We start from the raw sequence: 19,640 nt of genomic DNA, 5'->3' as shown, positions 1-19,640 counted from the left end.
GATTGTTCAGGTAAATATTGTACTATGACTTTGGTTGTGGTTCCAGCCCTTCAGCAGTTGCTGTTTCGGAGAGTATTGTTATTCTAGTGCTGCTTCAGTCTCCTTTGTAATCTCATTAATCCAAAACAAGGTTTACTGAATGCTACAGTTTCAGTATGGCTTAAATGTGTTCATTCAAACATTCGCTTGCTGGAAGTTCAGTCCCTAGCGTAGTGGTAGAGAGATAGATGGTGGAAATTTAAAGAGAGAAGGTGGTTAGGTATTTGCAGGTCCCAATCTTGGCAGGGTTTTAAGTAGTTCTCTTGGAACCTCAGGTAGTTCTTGAGAGATTGGATTGCTACAAAAAAAAATGAGGAAGAATGGCCATTGAATTCTTTTGCTTCCTTCTTAAGTGTGACTGGTGTCTCTGTCTTGTATGTACTTCCACCATGATGCATTCCCCATGTTGTGATAGAGCCAGGAGGCACCAGAGGCTCAACTGATAGGGCTCACAATCTTTGACTTCCTGCCTACAAATTGTGAGCTGAATAAATCTATTTTTTTGTTCATTACCTAGCCTCTAGTGTTTGGTATAGGAACAGAAAACAGACTAAAACACTGAAGATTTGAAGGTTTGGTATTACAAAACCAATTATTCAGATCCACTCACATTATCTCCATTGAGATTAGGTGACTTAACTACGTAAACAGAACAAGTAATTCATTACTTTCTCATTATCATTCTCTACAACAGCCCTTTCTCAATCAAAAGCTATATGAAGAATATAATTCAAACTTCGTGTAAGAATAAACAATCCAATTTCTTTGCATGCCAATAAGAATCAAACCACAGGGCCGGTGATTTAGCTCAGTGGTTCCGCCACCTGCCTTGCAAACACAAAGTCCCGAGTTCGATCCCTGGTACCAAAAAAAAAAAAAAAAAAAAGAATCAAACCATGTGGGTGACTGAGGAAACCTATTTGGGCTGATTTGGCTAGCAAATATAAATGCAAAGATATTCTTTACTCACTTCTCTAATACATTGTTTTATATCCTTTCTTGGCTACAGTTTCCCTACTTGCTCAAATATTGGTCATAATAATCACCTTTTACTTGCTTTCCTTATGAACAAAGTACTAGTTCCTCCAGCACATCTAACTCTCATAGAACCATATTTACGAGTGTTTCTTCGCCAAAACTCCCTATTATCTTAGTAAAAGATTTTTCAGGGGCTTGGCTGTTTATTAAAACTAATCCTAGAGGGAAACACCAAAGATCTACATCATTAAAATGACCCCATGCCCCTCAAAAAAAAAAAAAACTAATCCTTGATCATTATAGTTCACAGAACCATTAGTTTAGGAGAGGAAGACAAATTTCCATGGATATGGCAGTGTTGCTTTTTCTTCCCTTAGGTGATTCACGTATTTATGCCCTATTTAATTGACAGTAATTGTGTCTAATGATAGCTTTTCATTTCCATTATTTTCTAAGATATAATGAGATAGCATGGACATAAAAGGTATCTCAGCTTCCCTCGACTACAAATCTAAACCAACATTCTTCATTACACTAAAAAATAAAAGAGCACTTGGATTGATAGAAGCTAATTGTTTTAACAATTGAAGTTTCGAATATTAGTGTGGTAGATAAAGCTTGATATATATCAGACAAAAAATGTAAATAACTCCTCTCTGAAACGACATACATTTTTGTAAATCCAAGTTGATTAGAAAAGTAACCTCAGTCCTGAAAATGCATGAAAGCTGACCGTTCGTGTATATCATTATATCAGAACCAGAATCCTTCTTGAGTACTTATATTCTGTATTTAACCAAAAAGCATAAGCATGTTCTGAAGTTCTTTATTCAGCCTATATGTATACTTAATTTGTTTTTATAAATAAAAATTGATGTTTTTAATATATCAAAAATCTAAACCAAGTGAAAACAGGACAAGAGATGAGTGTGCATTAAAATTTACCACCCTCTTTAATGTTTTTCAAAGTTGAATTGAAGGGTATAACTTGGATCTGTCACCAATTCAAGGGCCTACTACTACTTTCTCTCAAATCTGGTTTGGGATTCACACATAGGAAAAGTGAAATTACAAAGTATCTTGCTCATATTTAGCCATCAAATTCCCAAGAAAGTGAAGATTCTAGCTTGTCAAAACATCAGAATGAAGAGAGAAAATCACCTGACTAAGTCATAATTGTCAATGTGCTAACTCCACCTGAGGAGACTCAGTCATTCCCAGGATTCTGTGCTCATCTTGCCAGAGAGAAAATTATGTAGAGAAGGGAGTACCTCTTGGGCAGTGGAATGGAAATTTCCTCTCATGTACGGAAATGTGAGATACGTGGTATTAAGTCATTTCCCTAATAAAACAAAATCAAAGCCAAGAGTTAGAAGCCAAGTTAAGAAAATTCAGTAGCAAGTTAGTTGAAGTAAATTTTTGAGAAACATAAGGATGTCAGAGGCCAATTCCACTAAATTTTGGTAGCATATACTCTATATCCAACAAATATTGTAAATACATTGTAAAAAGAGAATAGAAAAAATGTTTGGTGATTTTGTTTTGTGTGGTTTCTATTGTTTGAATCTGAATATTTTAAAGCAAGAAATGTTTCCACACTCTTTCAGTCTTCATCACTTATTATTATCTGTACCGGGTCAAATTCCCTCATCCAGCTACTTATAAGTATCTACAGGCATTTGAGCTGGTGGCCCTTTGCCTTTAATGAGGCATGCTACCTGCTTATTTATAAAGTAGAATTTACTTTTTCCTAATGACTGAAGAGTTTTCTTACTCAATACATTCGATTTTATCTTTAAATTATTAATAAATTACTCATACGTATGTGATTTCATTTTATGCAGTGAATTCATGTTGCTTTCATTTTAGGATATTTTAACCCGACTTTTTTCTGTGAAAAAATGGTATTTAGTATCCTATGAGCAACATGAGAGATACAAAATAATGCTCACAAATACAAAGATTATTCACTGATTCCATCCTGTTCCTGAAAAAGAAGTCAGTCATTTGAGATCCAGCATCACCTTCTTTTATCCTAAAATGCCATTTCTCACACAGGATGTGTGAGCCCACCCCTTCTTTATAAAATATTTAATGCATGATCATGATGTGGTCAGTGATGTAACAGTAGAAAATTTTAATATTTTTCTGTCTTTCAAATACAGACCTTTAATCGTGTTTACTGTGAAATGAATTTTTGACAGATCTTCTGGCAGAAAACACCATCATGGGCCAGGGATTTAACTCAGTGGCAAGCACAAGGTCCTGAGTCCAATCCCCGGTACCAAAAAAAAGAAAACACCATTAACTGGCATTGTGTATATTTCTTCTTTATCTTGAGCTCTGTTCCTCCTTGTGCCTTTCTTTGATCCTTATATTCTCTATAGACTAACTTTTCTATGCATTTTTCATGCATATCCTTTCTCAGCTCAAATCCTATTGCAGACTATTACCATTCAATTCCAATATCAAATTCTTCCAAAAGAGAAAGTCTAGCTCATTTTAGTCAGCGATCTGTACAATCCCTAAATTGTTTGAGAAAGTTTGGTTTTCACAATGCAAACATATTTCTATGTAGAAACAGAGGACTGTTCTTACTGAAAAGCCTCCTTACAGATTTCCATTTATACTTGAACTAAAAACATACATAGACATGAATTGTTTGTGTAAACATACTGATTTGTATCAACTAGTTGGAATCTTTAATGAAAATATATTTCTGACTAATCTATAATAGATAGTTAAGATTCAGTAGATTCAATGACCCATTAAAGTTCAAACTTTTTAGTTCAAAATAGACTTGAAATATTTTGGTATAGTGGTACTGACGCATTTGTATATATATATATATTTTTTTTTGGTGCCAGGGATTGAACTCAGGACCTTGTGCTTGCAAGGCAGGTGCCGGAACCACTGAGCTAAATCCCCGGCCCTGTATATCATTTTTAATTAATTAAATTTAATTTGCCTTCCATGGTACCATTTCTCACTACTGTCATTTTCAGTAAGTACATAAAGGAAAATCTCACACACACCCCAAAAAATAAAATAAAATTTAAAAGTTCATGAGGCAGCTTATGTTACATTTTCTGTAATATTTCTAAGATTTTTTGTTTAATATAAGTACCTGTGAATATATAAATTTTGTTTCAAGCAATATAGTTACATCATTTATTCTTTCATTTCTACAGTATAGGTAATTGGATTTCAAAACATCCTGAGTAACATGTTCTGAAGAAATAATGGAGTAAGTGCTTGAAGGTAGATCATTTGTCAGTCATGCCATTATTTGTTATTTTAAATGAAAAAAAGTAAGCCTTTGGTGGGGCATGCATCTCAAAACTGGGGTGCAGCAGGTAGACAGATTTTCCAGGAAATATCAGCAGATATGTAACTAATGTGTTGTCCAAAAACTTTTCTTCTTTTATTAAAAATTCATTAAGTTTGGGGGCCGGGGATTTAGCTCAGTGGTTTTGCCGCCTGCTGTGCAAGTGCAAGGACCCAAGTTCGATCACTGGTACAAAAAAAAAAAAAAAATTCATTAAATTTGTTGGTACATTTTAGGTATACAATATGATGACATTAATCATGGGGAATTTGTACTTTTACATGATATATCTTGGTTCTTATTTTTTTCACCATTCCCCTGCCCTCCCTTCAACCCCTCCAGAACCCCTCCCTATTCACAAAGACTGTTTCAGTTTTTTCCTTTTCTATTTATTCCTTTCCCTTCTTTCTTTTCCTCAACCCCACCTGCCTTTTCCTCTTTTAATGAGGGCAAATATAGACAAACTGACATTTTCCTAAATCATATGAATGGTTCCTGTTTTGTTTTCTGATACTTAAATCTACAGTGCTAGTTGAATTAAAACTAAACAGACTGCTACAATGAGCTATCTCTTCTGATTCTTTTATCTTCTGATAACTCTTGAGCTGAGAACACCAAACCCTAAAAATTGGAGTCCTTTGGGCTTGATCAGCATGTACAAGATATAATCAAAATGGAAAATGAATTTTAAAATTATTACACATAAGTAAAAACACAGTGCCATTAATCTCTCTTAAAAAAAACTCCCCTTCACTTTAAATATGCTTATCCCATCATTCTTGCTACTTTACAGAGAAGTTCTGGAAGTATATTTCATAAATGCCTTTGCAAGATGTGATTTAAAAAAATATGTTGAATGCTGCTACCAAGTGCCATCCAATAGAAAGGCAAGCTCCTAAAAACATTACAGTGTGTCCTCATCCACTTTACTCACTAAATCTGGCACTGTGTGACCTCTGTCTCTTCCCCAAAGTCAAAATGACCATAAAAGGTAAACATTTTGAATCAATTCAGAACATTGAGTTAGCCATGATTGCACAACTAAAGAGACTCTGTTGCAGGAATGATGAAATAAGTGTGTTTAAAGCCAAGGAGAGTATTTGGAGGGGGATTAATGGCACTATGTCTTTCAATGTAATAATATTTTTTTAAAGAATTTAAATGTATTTTTATTCACACCTGTATTATGATCTATTTTATTATTTATTCATTTATTTTATTTTATATGATTCTTGAATTCTTGGGGATTACTTGGCTTCCATGTGCTCACATGTTACTCTGATGTTCGTTTTTTCACAAACACCTGCACACAAAATATTCATTTTAATCATTTTTGGATGAGCAGATTTCACTGAAAAGATGAGGACAGCAGGATGAGATTGTGTCCTATCCAGAAGACAGTCTGCCTCCTCTCCATATCCCTTTTCTGTAACTCTCTCCTTCTTCCAGAGGTTCTGCCCTACAACATCTGCTCAGGACTCAACTTCTCTTTCCATCTCTGCTTCAAATCCTGGCTCCCTCAGTTTTTCTAGGAAGCTCTAAATTTTTCTTCCAGATACAGAATGCTACTTCCTAGCTCTGAAAGTCTTGTGTTAAGTTCCTTGAGGGACTGACTCATCTTTTGTCCCAAATATTTATCAAAACATTTTTCCAAATAATACTCTTCCACCTGAAGGAATTCTGTTCCCAATTATGAAGATAATATTTTCTACTTTTCTCTCTTTCCACGCATGTAACATATACATATGTAAATACACACAGAAATATATACAGAAACACACAAAAACATAACACTTCATTTTGCCAAAGGAATTGATAATTGATTTTAGAGTTAAAGAAATACACACAGCTTATTATGATTTGGTTCCATTTTTTTTTTTGTACAAATCACTGCTCAAGAACATCAATATGTTTACCTCAACTTGGATTCGTTAACTACACTAATCCTAACATTCCTTTCTCTTGCCAAAATAATTGAGAAATAAGATATTTATATACAAACAGTACAGTACTGAATATAGAACAGGAGAGGCAAAAATAGCCATTAGATATAGGTGCACATACAACCCTGGACAGTTATATTAGAAAGGGGTTAATTGTAGAAGGTTCGGTATCAAACTGAAAGGATTTTATGAGTTTTTTTCTAGTTTCATACTTAGACCTATTATTTATTAGCATGTTTGTTAATGACTACAAAGGTTCAATTTATATTTCACTTTAGTAAAAGATTGTGCCCTTCCATTCTAGGATGATCTACACAACAGAAATAATTTAGGCAGAATGCATTCCTATCAACATTAATATGTTCAGAATGTTACATTAAGAGAAAAGAAACATAGCACCTTCATAAGAAGTAGAGTAGGATTATAAGTAATTCTGGAAAACATTGCAGAAACCCAAAAGGAGGACAATTAAATTACATACAAATTAATCAGTTAGCTAACTGTCACTGTTAAAAATAATTTTAAATATTTTTTCTTTAAGACAAAAAATATATTTTCCCTCTTGAATAGGGAAAAAAACCGAGAAAATTACAGAGTTAAGTGACATGGTTGTAATCACTTTTCTTCATTGATTACCACACACTTCCTGGAAGGAACTTAGAGGCTTATGCAAAGCAAATTAAAACAAAATGGGAAAAAATTATACACTAGCATACAAGTGACCACAAATAAAATTTTTAACTTTGAAAAGCAAATTATGATAATTACTACAAAGTTATTTCAGAGAATAAACTCTTATAAAACTTTAAAGGAAGAGGAAGGGGAGAAGAAAGGGGATTTTTAAAATAAACAAACAAATTGTATTATGTACATGTAACCACTCTCTAAGATGATTGTAAATTGCATGTACTGAAAATATGTACTAATAAAACAATTTTAAATGAAGAACTATAATCCAACTATGAGCCTGTCCATGTCAATATTCACACCATCATACATAACCAAAGCCTCACTATAATAGACAGTTTGGGGGAAACTGGACAGCTTACAAGAAAATCCTTGGTTCTACATTTGCCTCTCCCTTGCTTCTCATACTATTTGTGCCATAAAATCTAAATATCCTAGCCACTGCTTGTTGGCCCAGTAGTGCATACCTTGCCAAAGGTGGGTTAATTAACGTCTCCGTTCCAAGAATTCAAAACTGGAATTTAGAAGCACCAATTACCCTAAGTTTAACTCTTGAACATAAAGAACATAAACTTCCAAGGTATAAGGTAACCATTTTTATGAGAAAAGTCCAAAAACCAATGTAAGAGAGGGAAAAAAGATAGAGAGAAGCATACTCATGGTGACTGGCAGCTTTTCCTTTCTTGGTTGTAATGCGGTATCTTCCACCGTAGGGTACCTTGTTGTTTATTCCTTAAGAAAGTTTTCTAATAGTTTCCATTTGCTTAGCTTCTACTAGCTTGAGTTATTCTTCATTACTTGTGATGAAAAGAAACTTGAAAAAAGTACCATCATTCTTCTACTCACGGTATAATTGTATATACCTAAGCTATTATTTACACCATACAATTCAATTGAAAAGAGAGCCATATAGCATCTTCGTTTTTTGTCTGAGGAGCTTAATATACTACTTGGCATATAGCAGGACTTTAAAACCATTTTTGAATGAATGAAATTTTATATATTTTCAACAAATTCACATATAACTCCACTGTGAGAAACTTGATTTAGACTTTTGAAAGTGAGATCTAAAACTTGGCTGACCTCATGACTCAGTAAAAGGAAAAGAAAGCTATTGGACACCAACTCTTGTCTTCTTACTCCCTCTAGACCTACAAACCAACCTGAATCTGCATGCATTATGTAGGTCCCTACTCAGTTCTACTTTCTCTCTGACGTTGTTCACTCTGTAGTGTTTAATTTCCTCCTCTCTCCTGGAACATTATCATCAGTATGCAATCATTTCTTTCGTCTTCAGAAATACACACCTGTACTTTTATACACTAACTTAACCTCATAACCTTTCTGGTTACCAGTCCATTTTTTAATTTCCTTCATGAAAATTAAATTATAAAATTATCTACAGTCTCTATTTTTTATATAATGTTCACACTTAAACAACTATACTGGGCTTTCATTCCCTACTGCTCTTTGAAATTTCTCATCAAAATTAACAACCCTCATGTTACCAATTCAAAATATGGCATTTTATCCTTATTTAACTTCTCTATATCAATTCACCTAGTTGAGCAATTCCTCCTTCTGTGACAGCACACCACTGATATTTTCCTACCATCAGTGGCAAAACAAAGCAATCTCCTTCACTGGTACACCTCATCATCTTCTCTAAATTTTGGGCTGCCTTAGTACCAAGTCCAAGCATTCTCTGTTTATCAATCTGTGAATAAAGGTTGTAGTTTGTTTTGTTCAATGCAGACTGGCAGTACTCATCAAGAATCATTATATGTATGGAAGAAGTAGATCTGCTCCCTCCCAAACTTCCTGCTCTTTTGCTTTCTCCAGTTTTGACTGGGTGAGTGTAGCTGTTTCTGTAGGCATACGTTATATAAGGAAGATATAAACTTTCTAGGGAAGGCTGTTTTGGGGAACAGTGTAAGACAGTGATCTTAGATAATCTACAGTGATCTGATAATCGACATTTGCAATTGCAGGCATCAGGATTTCCACAGGAGTGAACATCATAAAAAGTGTCCAGAAATGGAGCTGAGGAAAATATTGGCTAGAGAAGATGATTAGAGCCTTTTCCTGAGAATATCTGAGATCTCTCCAAGAAACTTCCTGAAATGTTTTGAAGAATTTTGAAAGGAAGGTAGAGCATCAGCAATTTTCACATAAAACAATAAAAATGGACAAAAAACACACTTGAAATCATAACCCTTCTACCTCTTGACTAACATGGCCTGAGAAGTAATAATGCATCTCTCATTTCAGTATTCTATCATTTGAATGTATTTGCAAATCTCTCATATAAAACAAGTATTAGTCTGTTTGCTTTGAGATTCCAACATATTCAACAGCCAATATTAGATCCTGTTATGGCTCCAATATTGTCACTTTCCTTGAAACTTAAATAGCTCTAAACATCTATCATACTATTAACAATAATAAATATATTGGTACAACATATCTGCTTGACAAGTTATTGGTAATATTAAGAACAACTTTGAGAATTTAAAAGCAATGTATTTATATTCTAGTAAGTTTTATTCATAAATGATAAGATAAAGTCTAACAAATTATACTCCCAGAGTCTTTTAAGATGTAGGAGGATTCAGCTGCCACAGGCTTTTGACTTTTCAGATCAGAGTTTACAAAGATGTGTGGGTGATTTCAGTTTGAAATGCCTATCATGATCTCTCTGTTGGCTATTATTGTATTATTGTATTGTATTGTATTATTGTATTTTATAGCCTACTACTTAAAGGGAGAAAGGACAAATTAGAAAAGAAAAACTGGTGAGAATAACTGACGAAGAGGGCTATCTTTAGGATAAAATAAAATAAAAGGGGGAAAAAAGGAGAACAGAGAGAGAAAAAGAGAAAATACAGGAAGAAGAAAATCAGCAGGAAAATGGAAGAAGAGGAAAATAGCATAGGAAAGATGGTAGAAAACTGATAGAATCAGTGAGAGGAGACAAAAGAGGAAGGAAAGGGGAATTGAAAAGTAGGCAAAGAATTAGAAGACACTCTAGAGTCCCCAGTGAAAACTCTTGTCAAAAGTGAAAAATGTAGAAACCCATGTAAGTCTCTGTGGGACCAACAGAAATGGGAAATGCAGTTAATAATGTTTGCCACAGGTTTATTCTTGGAACTGTGTATACTTCAGTTCATGATCTTAGTCATCAGCTTAAAAAGACAAAATACACATTTCTAGGAGACTACTATGTCCTCAGAACCATCGAAAATGTGCTACCCACAGTATCCATGAGTTTAAAAATGGAGAAGTTCAGATTTTATTACATTACTTGGTATATGACTCGAAAAACCTAGTCTAAAGTCCAGTGAGAGGCACTGGTCTGCAGCAATAGAGGAAAACCAAAGATGTGTAATGATATTTTTATTAAGCTACATGTGTACCACTTGAGGTACAGCCCATTGTCTTCGGAATATGCCCTTTTACTTTTTAATTGACAAATTAAAATTGTATATATTTATTATATACAACATGATGTTTTATAATGTATATCTATTGTGGACTAGCTTAATTGATAAATATAAAAATATAAAAATAGAACTAACATCTAATTCAGCACTCCAACCACAGAGTATATACACAAATGAAATGAAACTGGTATTCCAAAGAGACATCTACCACTCCCATATGCATTACAGCACTATTTTCTAAGCAGTGATTTTTTTTTTTCCAGTACCAGGGATCAAACTCAGGACCTTGCGCTTGTGAGCCAGGTGCTGTGCCACTGAGCTAAATCTCCAGCCCTACAGCACTATTTTCAATAGTCCAGAAATGGATTCAACCAGTGTCCATCAATGACTGAATGGATAAAAAAACCTGATACACACACATGTACATACATACATACATACACACACAGAAGAATACTATTTAGTCTTACATTTTTTATAATACAGCTGAACACAGAGGATATTATGTTAAGTGAAATAAGCCAGGCACAAAGAGACAAATATCAATTATCACTTGATAACATTTATATATAGAATAAAAAGATACTGAACTCATAGAAGTAGATAGTAGAGTAGTAGTTACCAGGAATGGAGAACAGTGACTTTTTGTAATTTTCTTGACCTTTAGTTGATTTGAGAAATCACAAGCAAGGAAGTAGCATTATGAATATTATGATAGTTACTACTATTCACTGCAGTACAGAACAATGTAATTGGCTCTAAAACAGGAATTCATTTATTCTACAGCATGAAAACTACTGCACTTCGAGGGCAATGTTTCACACACCATGCTTACATGGGTTATCTCTAGTTATGCCTCAATAATCATGTGTTAATTTTCCTTCAGTTTTGAGCTGGAGTTTTTTTCTGAGTTGTATTTGGCTTTTATTTTTCTTGTTCACAAAAAGTTTTTGCACCAAATGCATACTATTTGTGAAAAGTTTATATGCACTAACTTGATTAGAGGAACAGTCAGTCCAAGGGCTTTTTTTTTTCAATCATTGCATTTTTTTCCATTTTGTATACCATATTTGCTTTCTGATTCCTTCTTTATTTTGCTTGACTATTTCCACAAGGAATTTTTTGAGATAAGAAACAAAAGAATAAACTTCAAATGCATGTGTGTCTGAAAATATTGTTCCACTTTTACATTTGCACTGGTTGTATATTTTTAGGTTCAAAATAGTTCATCATAATATTTCATGATATTCATGTCTTCAAGTGTTCATGGTGTCCCACAGGATAAAAAGATGTTTAATAACATCCAGATTCCTATTTCTTTACAGAGGACTTATTTTTATTGCTTCTATTTGTTTCCTAAGGAAGATTTTAAGTTTTTCTCCTTATCCTTGTATTCTGAATTGCATGGAACCAAGCATGGTAGCACACACCTGTAATCCCAGCACCAGGGAGGCTGAGGCAGAAAGATTACTGTGAGTTCAAGGACAGGCTAAACTACCTAGAGAGACTCTGTCTCAAAAAACAAACAAATGGAGATATAACCATAGGTGCTTTTGAAATTGTTGCTATTTTATTTACTTCTCATTCTATCTTCTTTTTGTCTTTTTCATTAAATTCTATAAACCCATCTTTCTTTAGCATTAGGGATTTTTACTTTATTGATAGTATTATTTTGTGTTGTTAGTGTTTCCTTACAAATATTTTCTTTTGACCTTGTGCCTGCTGGATTGGTTTTCTAGAACTCAATGTTTTCTATTGATTTCTGGCATATTACCTTTATTCTCTATGTTCTTATAATCTTAACTTTTTCTTCCAGATCTTCTATGAGTATTATTATTCTACGAGTATTATTACTATCGTATTTTTTGTGGTACTGTGGCTTGAACAATGGGCCTTCATACTGAGCTGCAATTCCCAGTTGCTTTGTTTTGTTTTGCTTCTTGAGACAGGGTCTTTGCTAAGTAGCTAAGTTTCCCAAGATGGAATCAAACTTGTGATCCTCCTGCTCCAGCCTCCCAGAGTATTGAGATTACAGGCATGTGACACGATGCCCAATAGTAACATTTTGATAATTTGTAGGAGTTCTTTCTGCCTTTCAAAAGTTTGCTTTCACTGCAGCAGATTCACTAATTTGGAATTTATAAAAGATATAATATCCCCCTAAATTTTTTTAAATTCTTTTATTGGTACATTTTAGGTATACAATACGTTTACATTTATCATTGGGTGCTTGTACCTATACATGATGTATCTTAGTTCTTATTTTTTCCTCCATTACCTGTGCACCCTTCACCTCCTCCACCTTTCCCTATTTACATAGATTTCATTTCCATTGTTTTTCTTTTCTCATAATTTTTCCTTTCCCTTCTTTCCTTTCCCCTTCCTCTCCCACCACTCCTATACCTTTGGACCTTTTCCTATTTCAAATTATCAGTTATTCATTTTAATCATTTTAATCCTTATTTACACTTTCAGTTTCTCACACTAGAGAAACTATTCAGTATTTACACATGTGTGTCCTATTTATTTCACTTAAGAGTATGGCCTCAATATGCATTCATTTAGCTATAAATGTCTCTAGTTTCTCATTCTTTATGGCTGTGTAGTACTATCTCCCTAAATTTTTGAAGGCAATAATTAACATTTTTAAACATCTAAGAAGACCACAATTTGTAAGAGTTTTAGAAATTTAAGAAAACCATATACTATGTTGTCAAAACAAGAATATTTTTCACACTGGAAAAAGTATGCTATTAATTATAACCTTGGAAATCAGAAACTAAAATTCTCAGGCAAAGGAAAAGGTACTACAACTCTTTTAAAAGTGCTTTTATATTCTTCAACTACCTCTTTCCTCTAAGTTACTTGGGCTATTCATCCTTCCTGCTACAGCCTCTGTGCCACTATTTTTTCCCCAAATGGCTACCCAATCTTAATTCTTTGCTTACAATAATTTGAAAATGGTAAAAATTTTGGCTAGCTATATTATTAGCTAAGTCTTTAGTTAACTTACCTAGATTCTTTCTCACAAATAGGAAAAGTAACCACAAACTATGAACTTGGGTGGGCCTTTTGACCTGTGAGCATTCAAAAGTCAAAATACAGAGTTCCATTGTATAATTCAATTCTGTTATGCAGGCCTTGACTTTCCAGGGTATTACTCAATTTTATTAGAGATGATTTATCTTAATTTAAACCTGGGAAATTTTTGCCAAAGTTTAGATTTAGAAGGTAACATACAGAGAATTCTTTGATAAATTCCCTCATTTCCTATCCACACCAGCCTTCTCTACCTTCAGTATTTGCTGTTCTGAGAGAGATTTGCTCTGGAAGAAAAAAACTGGCTCTCACATGTGCTTCAGTCATTTCTTCTGCTGCAAACACTGGGCTGCATCTCTCTGTTCTACAGATTTTTCACCATTACCAAATCATCCCAAATTATCTACTGAAATCATCTTATTGAAATATACCAAACTCTTTGACCCACTGATATTCCCTACTACAATTCTCACCACTTTTTCTTTATAGTAGTTTCCATGTGCTGGAAAAGGAAGAAACCTATGTTGTGCTTTGTTTATCATAATGAATGGAAAGTTGTAACAAAGCAAATATTCACCAACAATAATTGTTGATGAAATTTACTTTCCAAGTAATCATTATGCAGCAAGAAATATGTTATAAAGTAAAGACACAAAGGTAAAGAACACAGGCCCCTCAAAATGTGCAAATTTAATGGGAAATTTATTTTACCATGATCCCTCAGTTTTTAAGTTAGGAGGTAGAATTCACGACTGAACTTATCATTATGTGTATATTTTTAGGTCAAGTGCCTAAAAGTATTTCTCTAAAGTAGCATTGTATTAATGGTTTCAAATTTCTGTAACAGTGTAACTTCTTATATGCATAGAAAAATGTATTTACTTCTACTTTGCATCATATGCCAAAATATTTACTGAGTCCAAGATTTATGTACAGAGATAATTATTCTTTTACTGCGAAGTTTATAGTGGAAGGCAAATGATCTGAATGATACTGAATATTGAGAAAACACACTGGTGACTATTGGCTATGTTTCTTTCAATAGCTAATTCTATATTTTACTTTGAAAAACATACTTTCTTTTAAAGAGATTCTATAAGGAATTTTGAAGGTGAACAGACTTAGAATGCAACGTAGGGCATGGTATTAGTCAGCTCTGGCTGTCATAACAAAATACTACAAACTGGATAGTTTAAATATCAGAAATGTATTTTTCTCTCTGTTCTGGAGTCTAGAAGTCCCAGATCAAGATGATAGACGATTTGGTTTATGGTAAAGTCTCTTTCTGTCTTGTAGATGATCACATTCTCATTGTGTTCTCACACTATTGGAGCTTGTGAAGATCTCAGAAGAGGGTCCAGGCTGGAAACTTGAGCTTCTGGTAAGAGCACCACAACACTGTCAGACACTGTCCAGGTAGTCAGGCAGGGAGCTGGAGCCACTTCATCTGACCTTGTCTCTCCTAATGATTCCCTCAAGTCTTTTCAGGACAGGGAGGCACCTGGACCAGCATTAGTATATTTATTAAAGGTATAAATAATCAATATGTATTTTTCCTTTTTGATTATTTTGCATTTGCTTTGAAAAAGTTTTGTCAAAATATAAAAAGATCTTGTTGACAGAGTATTACACACAAACACTCCAATTGTGTTTATATATTTGCTTTTGCTTTGTAAAAGCTCAAAGGACCAAAAGCAAATAAACTCCAAATCTTCCCAGAGGAGAGAGAGAGAGAGAGAGAGAGAGCACCAGTGTCTCGCTGAGACTCTAAGAGATAGAATTAGGAAAGGAGGAAAGGTTGGTAAGTTCAAAGCAAGTCCAAAACTTAGAAAGGCAAATTCCCATTAGATCTTAAGGCTCAAGAATAATCAGCTTTAGGCTCCTAGCCCAGAGGTAGCAGCTTCCAGGCCACCGTTCCACTGTTCCCAGCTCAGAGGAGGTGAGCTGCCTGGGCACCAACAGATTCCCCCCCCTCCCCCATCGAAATGAGGAGACACGAAAACAAGTCTCAAAACCAAACTCCCAGATCACCTACAGCAAACCCAAAGGGAAATGGGATAGAACACTCTGATACTCAACCACCTGGACTCCCTGAACTGGCAACAAAAGAGGATCTGGAAAAAATGAAATCAGAAATAATATCTCAGATAACAGCAGAGATTGTGCCCATTGTGCAAGACATGATTAATAAATCTAGAGAGGAGCTGAGGAACATGATTCAATCACAACATAACACACAAATGGAATCCATAAAGTAGATGCAAACAGATTTCCAGGAGATCAAAATTCCATTGAAAGTCTACATGGCAGAATGAGCCAATGTGAGGACAGGGTTTCAGATATAGAAGATAAGATTGCAATTAGTGAACAGGAAAAGAAAAATTCCTTCAAAATTGTTAGGGACCACAAGAAATCAATCTAGCACCTGCTAGATGATGCAAAGAAGAATAACATTAAGACTGAATGGAGTCAACGAAGAAACAGGAGAGAGTGCAGATGACATAAAAAACCTCTTCACAGAAGTAATGGAAGAAAACTTCCCAAGCAGGGGAAAAGAACTTGACATACAGATAATTGAGGCATATAGGACTCCAAATAGACTGATCAAAAAATAAAATCTACACATAGGCATATAATAGTTAGGATTACAGAAACCCAACAAAAGAACAAAGTTCTACAAGCAGTTAGGGAAAAGAAACAAATCACATACAAAGGAAAGCCCATCAGAATCACTGCAGTCTTCTCAGTGCAAACCCTCAAGGCAAGAAGAGCTTAGAGTGATATATTTCAGGCCCTCAAAGAAAGCAGCCTCCAACCAAGATTGATGTACCCTGCAAAACTATCTTTCAAAATGGATGGAGAAATAAGATATTTTTATGACAAAGACTACCTTAGGAACTTCAGAAATACCAAACCAGCACTCCAAAAAAATTTTAGAAAATATCCTAGGAACAGACAATGAGGATCACAGCCCCAGGAAGCAAAGCAGAATGAACCCATCAGGTGTGACAAGAAATTAAATGGAAAGGGGGAGAACCCAACAAAAAGAAAAAGTCATGACAATGATGTCAACACGTACCAGTTATAACCATCAATGTTAATGGTCTCAATTCACCAATCACAAGAAATAGACTGCCAGAATGGGTCAAGAAGCAAAATCCAACAATATGCTGCATACAAGAAACACATTTAATTCAAAAGGAAACTCATAGACTGAAAGTTAAAGGGTGGAAAACAATACTCCATGCAATGGGAACCTGAAACAAAGCAGGAGTAGCTATCCTCTTGGCAGATCAAGTAGATTTCAAACCAACACTGATTAAGAGAGATGAAGAAGGATACTACATCCTTGTAAAGGGAACAATCCAACAGGAAGAGATGACAATCATAAATATCTATGCACCAAACACTAGTACGCCCAACTATATAAAACAAATACTAACACACATGAATAGTCATATATGCAGTAGTAGAACAGTAGTGGGGGACCTCAATACCCCACTGTCACAAATAGATAGATCAACTAGACTAAAAATAAGTAATGAAATAATAGAACTCAATCGAACTCTTGAACAAATGAACTTAACAGATGTTTACAGAGTCTTCCACCCCACAAAATCAGAATATACATTCTTCTCAGCTGCACATGGGTCATTCTCCAAAAGAGACCACATACTCACTCATAGAACATGTTTAAGTAAGTGCAAAGGAATTAAAGTTATCCCCTGTATATTATCAGACCATAGTGGGATGAAATTGGAGATCCATAGCAAAAGAAACTCAAAAAATTTAATAAACACATCGAAATTGAACAACACACTTCTGAATAACCAATGGGTCACAGAGGAAATTAAAGAAGAAATCAGACAGTTCTTTCAATTAAATGACAATGACAATACAACATATCGGAATCTATGGGACACAATGAAAGCAATCTTACAAGGGAAATTCATAGCAGTGAATACACATAGGAAAAACAGAGGGAGTCCAATTAAACAACCTGATGCTGAACCTCAAGCTTCTAGAAAAAGAAGAGCAGGACAAACTCAAAACTCTTATAAGGGAGGAAATTATAAAATCCAGAGCAGAAATCAATTCAATGGAGACTAAGAGAATGAAACAAAAAATTAATGAAGCCAAGAGTTGGTTCTTTGAAAGAATCAACAAAATTGACAAACCCTTAGACAACCTTATCAGAAAAAGGAAAGAAAAGGCCAAAATCCATGTAATTAGGAATGAAAAGGGTGAAATGACAACAGAGCCAGCAGAAATCCAGAGGATCATTAATACCTACTTCCAGAACCTGTATGCCAATAAGATGGAAAACACAGAAGAAATGGACAGATTCCTAGATAAATATGAATTACCAAAGTTGAATGAAGAAGACCTAAAAATTCTAAACAACCCAATATCAACCAATGAAATTGAAAATGTAATTAAAACTTACCAACTAAGAAAAGCCAAGTTCCTGATGGCTTCACTGCTGAATTCTAAAAGAAATTTAGAGAGGAACTACTGACACTACTATTTAAACTCTTCAATGAAATTGAAAGGGAAGCAATAGTGCCAAATTCATTCCTGGAAGCAAGCATCACCTTGATCCCCAAAGCAGAGAAAGACCCAACTGAAAAGGAAAACTATAGGCCAATCTCACTAATGAACATAGATGGAAAAATCCATGATAAGATACTGGCAAATAGAATGCAGATCATTAAGAAGATCATACACCCTGACCAAGTGGGATTCATCCCAGGGATGCAGGTATGATTCAACATATGCAAATCAATCAGTGTAATATACTATATCAGTAGAGCCAAGGACAAAAGCAATGTGATTATCTCCATAGATGCAGAAAAAGCATTTGACAAAATCCAACATGCATTTATGATAAAAAAAAAACCCCTACAAAAAATTGGAATAGATGGTGTCTACCTCAATCTGATAAAAGCCATCTATGAAATACCAACAGCCAGTATCATACTAAATGGTCAAAAACTGAAAGCCTTCACACTCAAATCAGGAACAAGACAAGGATGTCCACTATCACCACCCTTGTTCAATATAGTTTTGGAAACATTAACCAAAGCAATTAGATAAGAGAAAGAAATAAAAGGAATAAAGGTAGAAAATGAAGAAGTCAAATTGTCATTATGTGCAGATGACATGATACTCTATATAGAAGATCCCAAGAATGCCACCAAAAGTCTTCTAGACTTAATAACCAAATTCAAGGGCTGGGGATTTAGCTCAGTGGTTTCACTGCCTGCTGCACAAGCACAAGGACCCAAGTTTGATCCCCGGTACCAAAAAAAAAAAAAACCAAATTCAGTAGAGTAGCTGGATACAAGGTCAACACACAAAAATCAATAGCTTTCCTTTTCACAAACAACAGACTCACTGAGACAGAAATAGATCAAACAATTCCTTTTACAATAGCACCCAAAAACCTGAAATACCTAGGAATCAATCTAACAAAACAAATCAAAGACCTCTTCTCTGAAAACTACAGCACTTTAAAAAGAGAGATTGAAGATGATATCAGAAAATGGAAAGACATCCCCTGCTCCTGTGTAGGAAGGATCAATATAGTGAAAATGGTCTTACTTCCAAAATTGCTATATAGATTCAATGCAATGCCAATTGAAATTCCAACAATATACTTCACAGAATTAGAGAAAACAATCCAAAAATTCATTTGGAATAAGAAGAGACCCAGAATAGCAAAAGCAATTCTAGGTAACAGAGACATGGCAGGGGGTATCACAATTCCCAACTTGAAAGTACATTACAAAGCTACTGTGACAAAAACAGCATAGTACTGGCAAAGAAATAGACCCAAGGATCAGTGGAATAGATTAGAAGATGCAGAAAAACTCCAGACATACTCAACCACCTCATCTTTGAAAAAGGAGTGAACCACCCTCATTGGAGGAAAGATAGCCTATTTAATAAGTGGTGTTGGAAAAACTAGATTTCAACTTGCCAAAGAGTAAAACTAGACCCATACCTATCACCATGCACTAAACTAAGATTGAACTGGATTAAAGACCTAAATATGAAGACCGAAACACTAAACTTGCTGGAAGATAAGTTAGGTAGAACTCTTGAAGACATTGGCATAGGAAAAGACTTTATGAACAAATCCTCAGTAGCATGGGAACTAGCAGAAAGAATCAACAACTG

This window comes from Heterocephalus glaber, unplaced genomic scaffold, assembly GCF_053883595.1.
Source record: "Heterocephalus glaber isolate CG9 unplaced genomic scaffold, H.glaber_assembly_v1.0 deba00001465, whole genome shotgun sequence".
NCBI lineage: Eukaryota > Metazoa > Chordata > Mammalia > Rodentia > Bathyergidae > Heterocephalus > Heterocephalus glaber.
Note: the sequence above shows the minus strand (reverse complement) of the source record.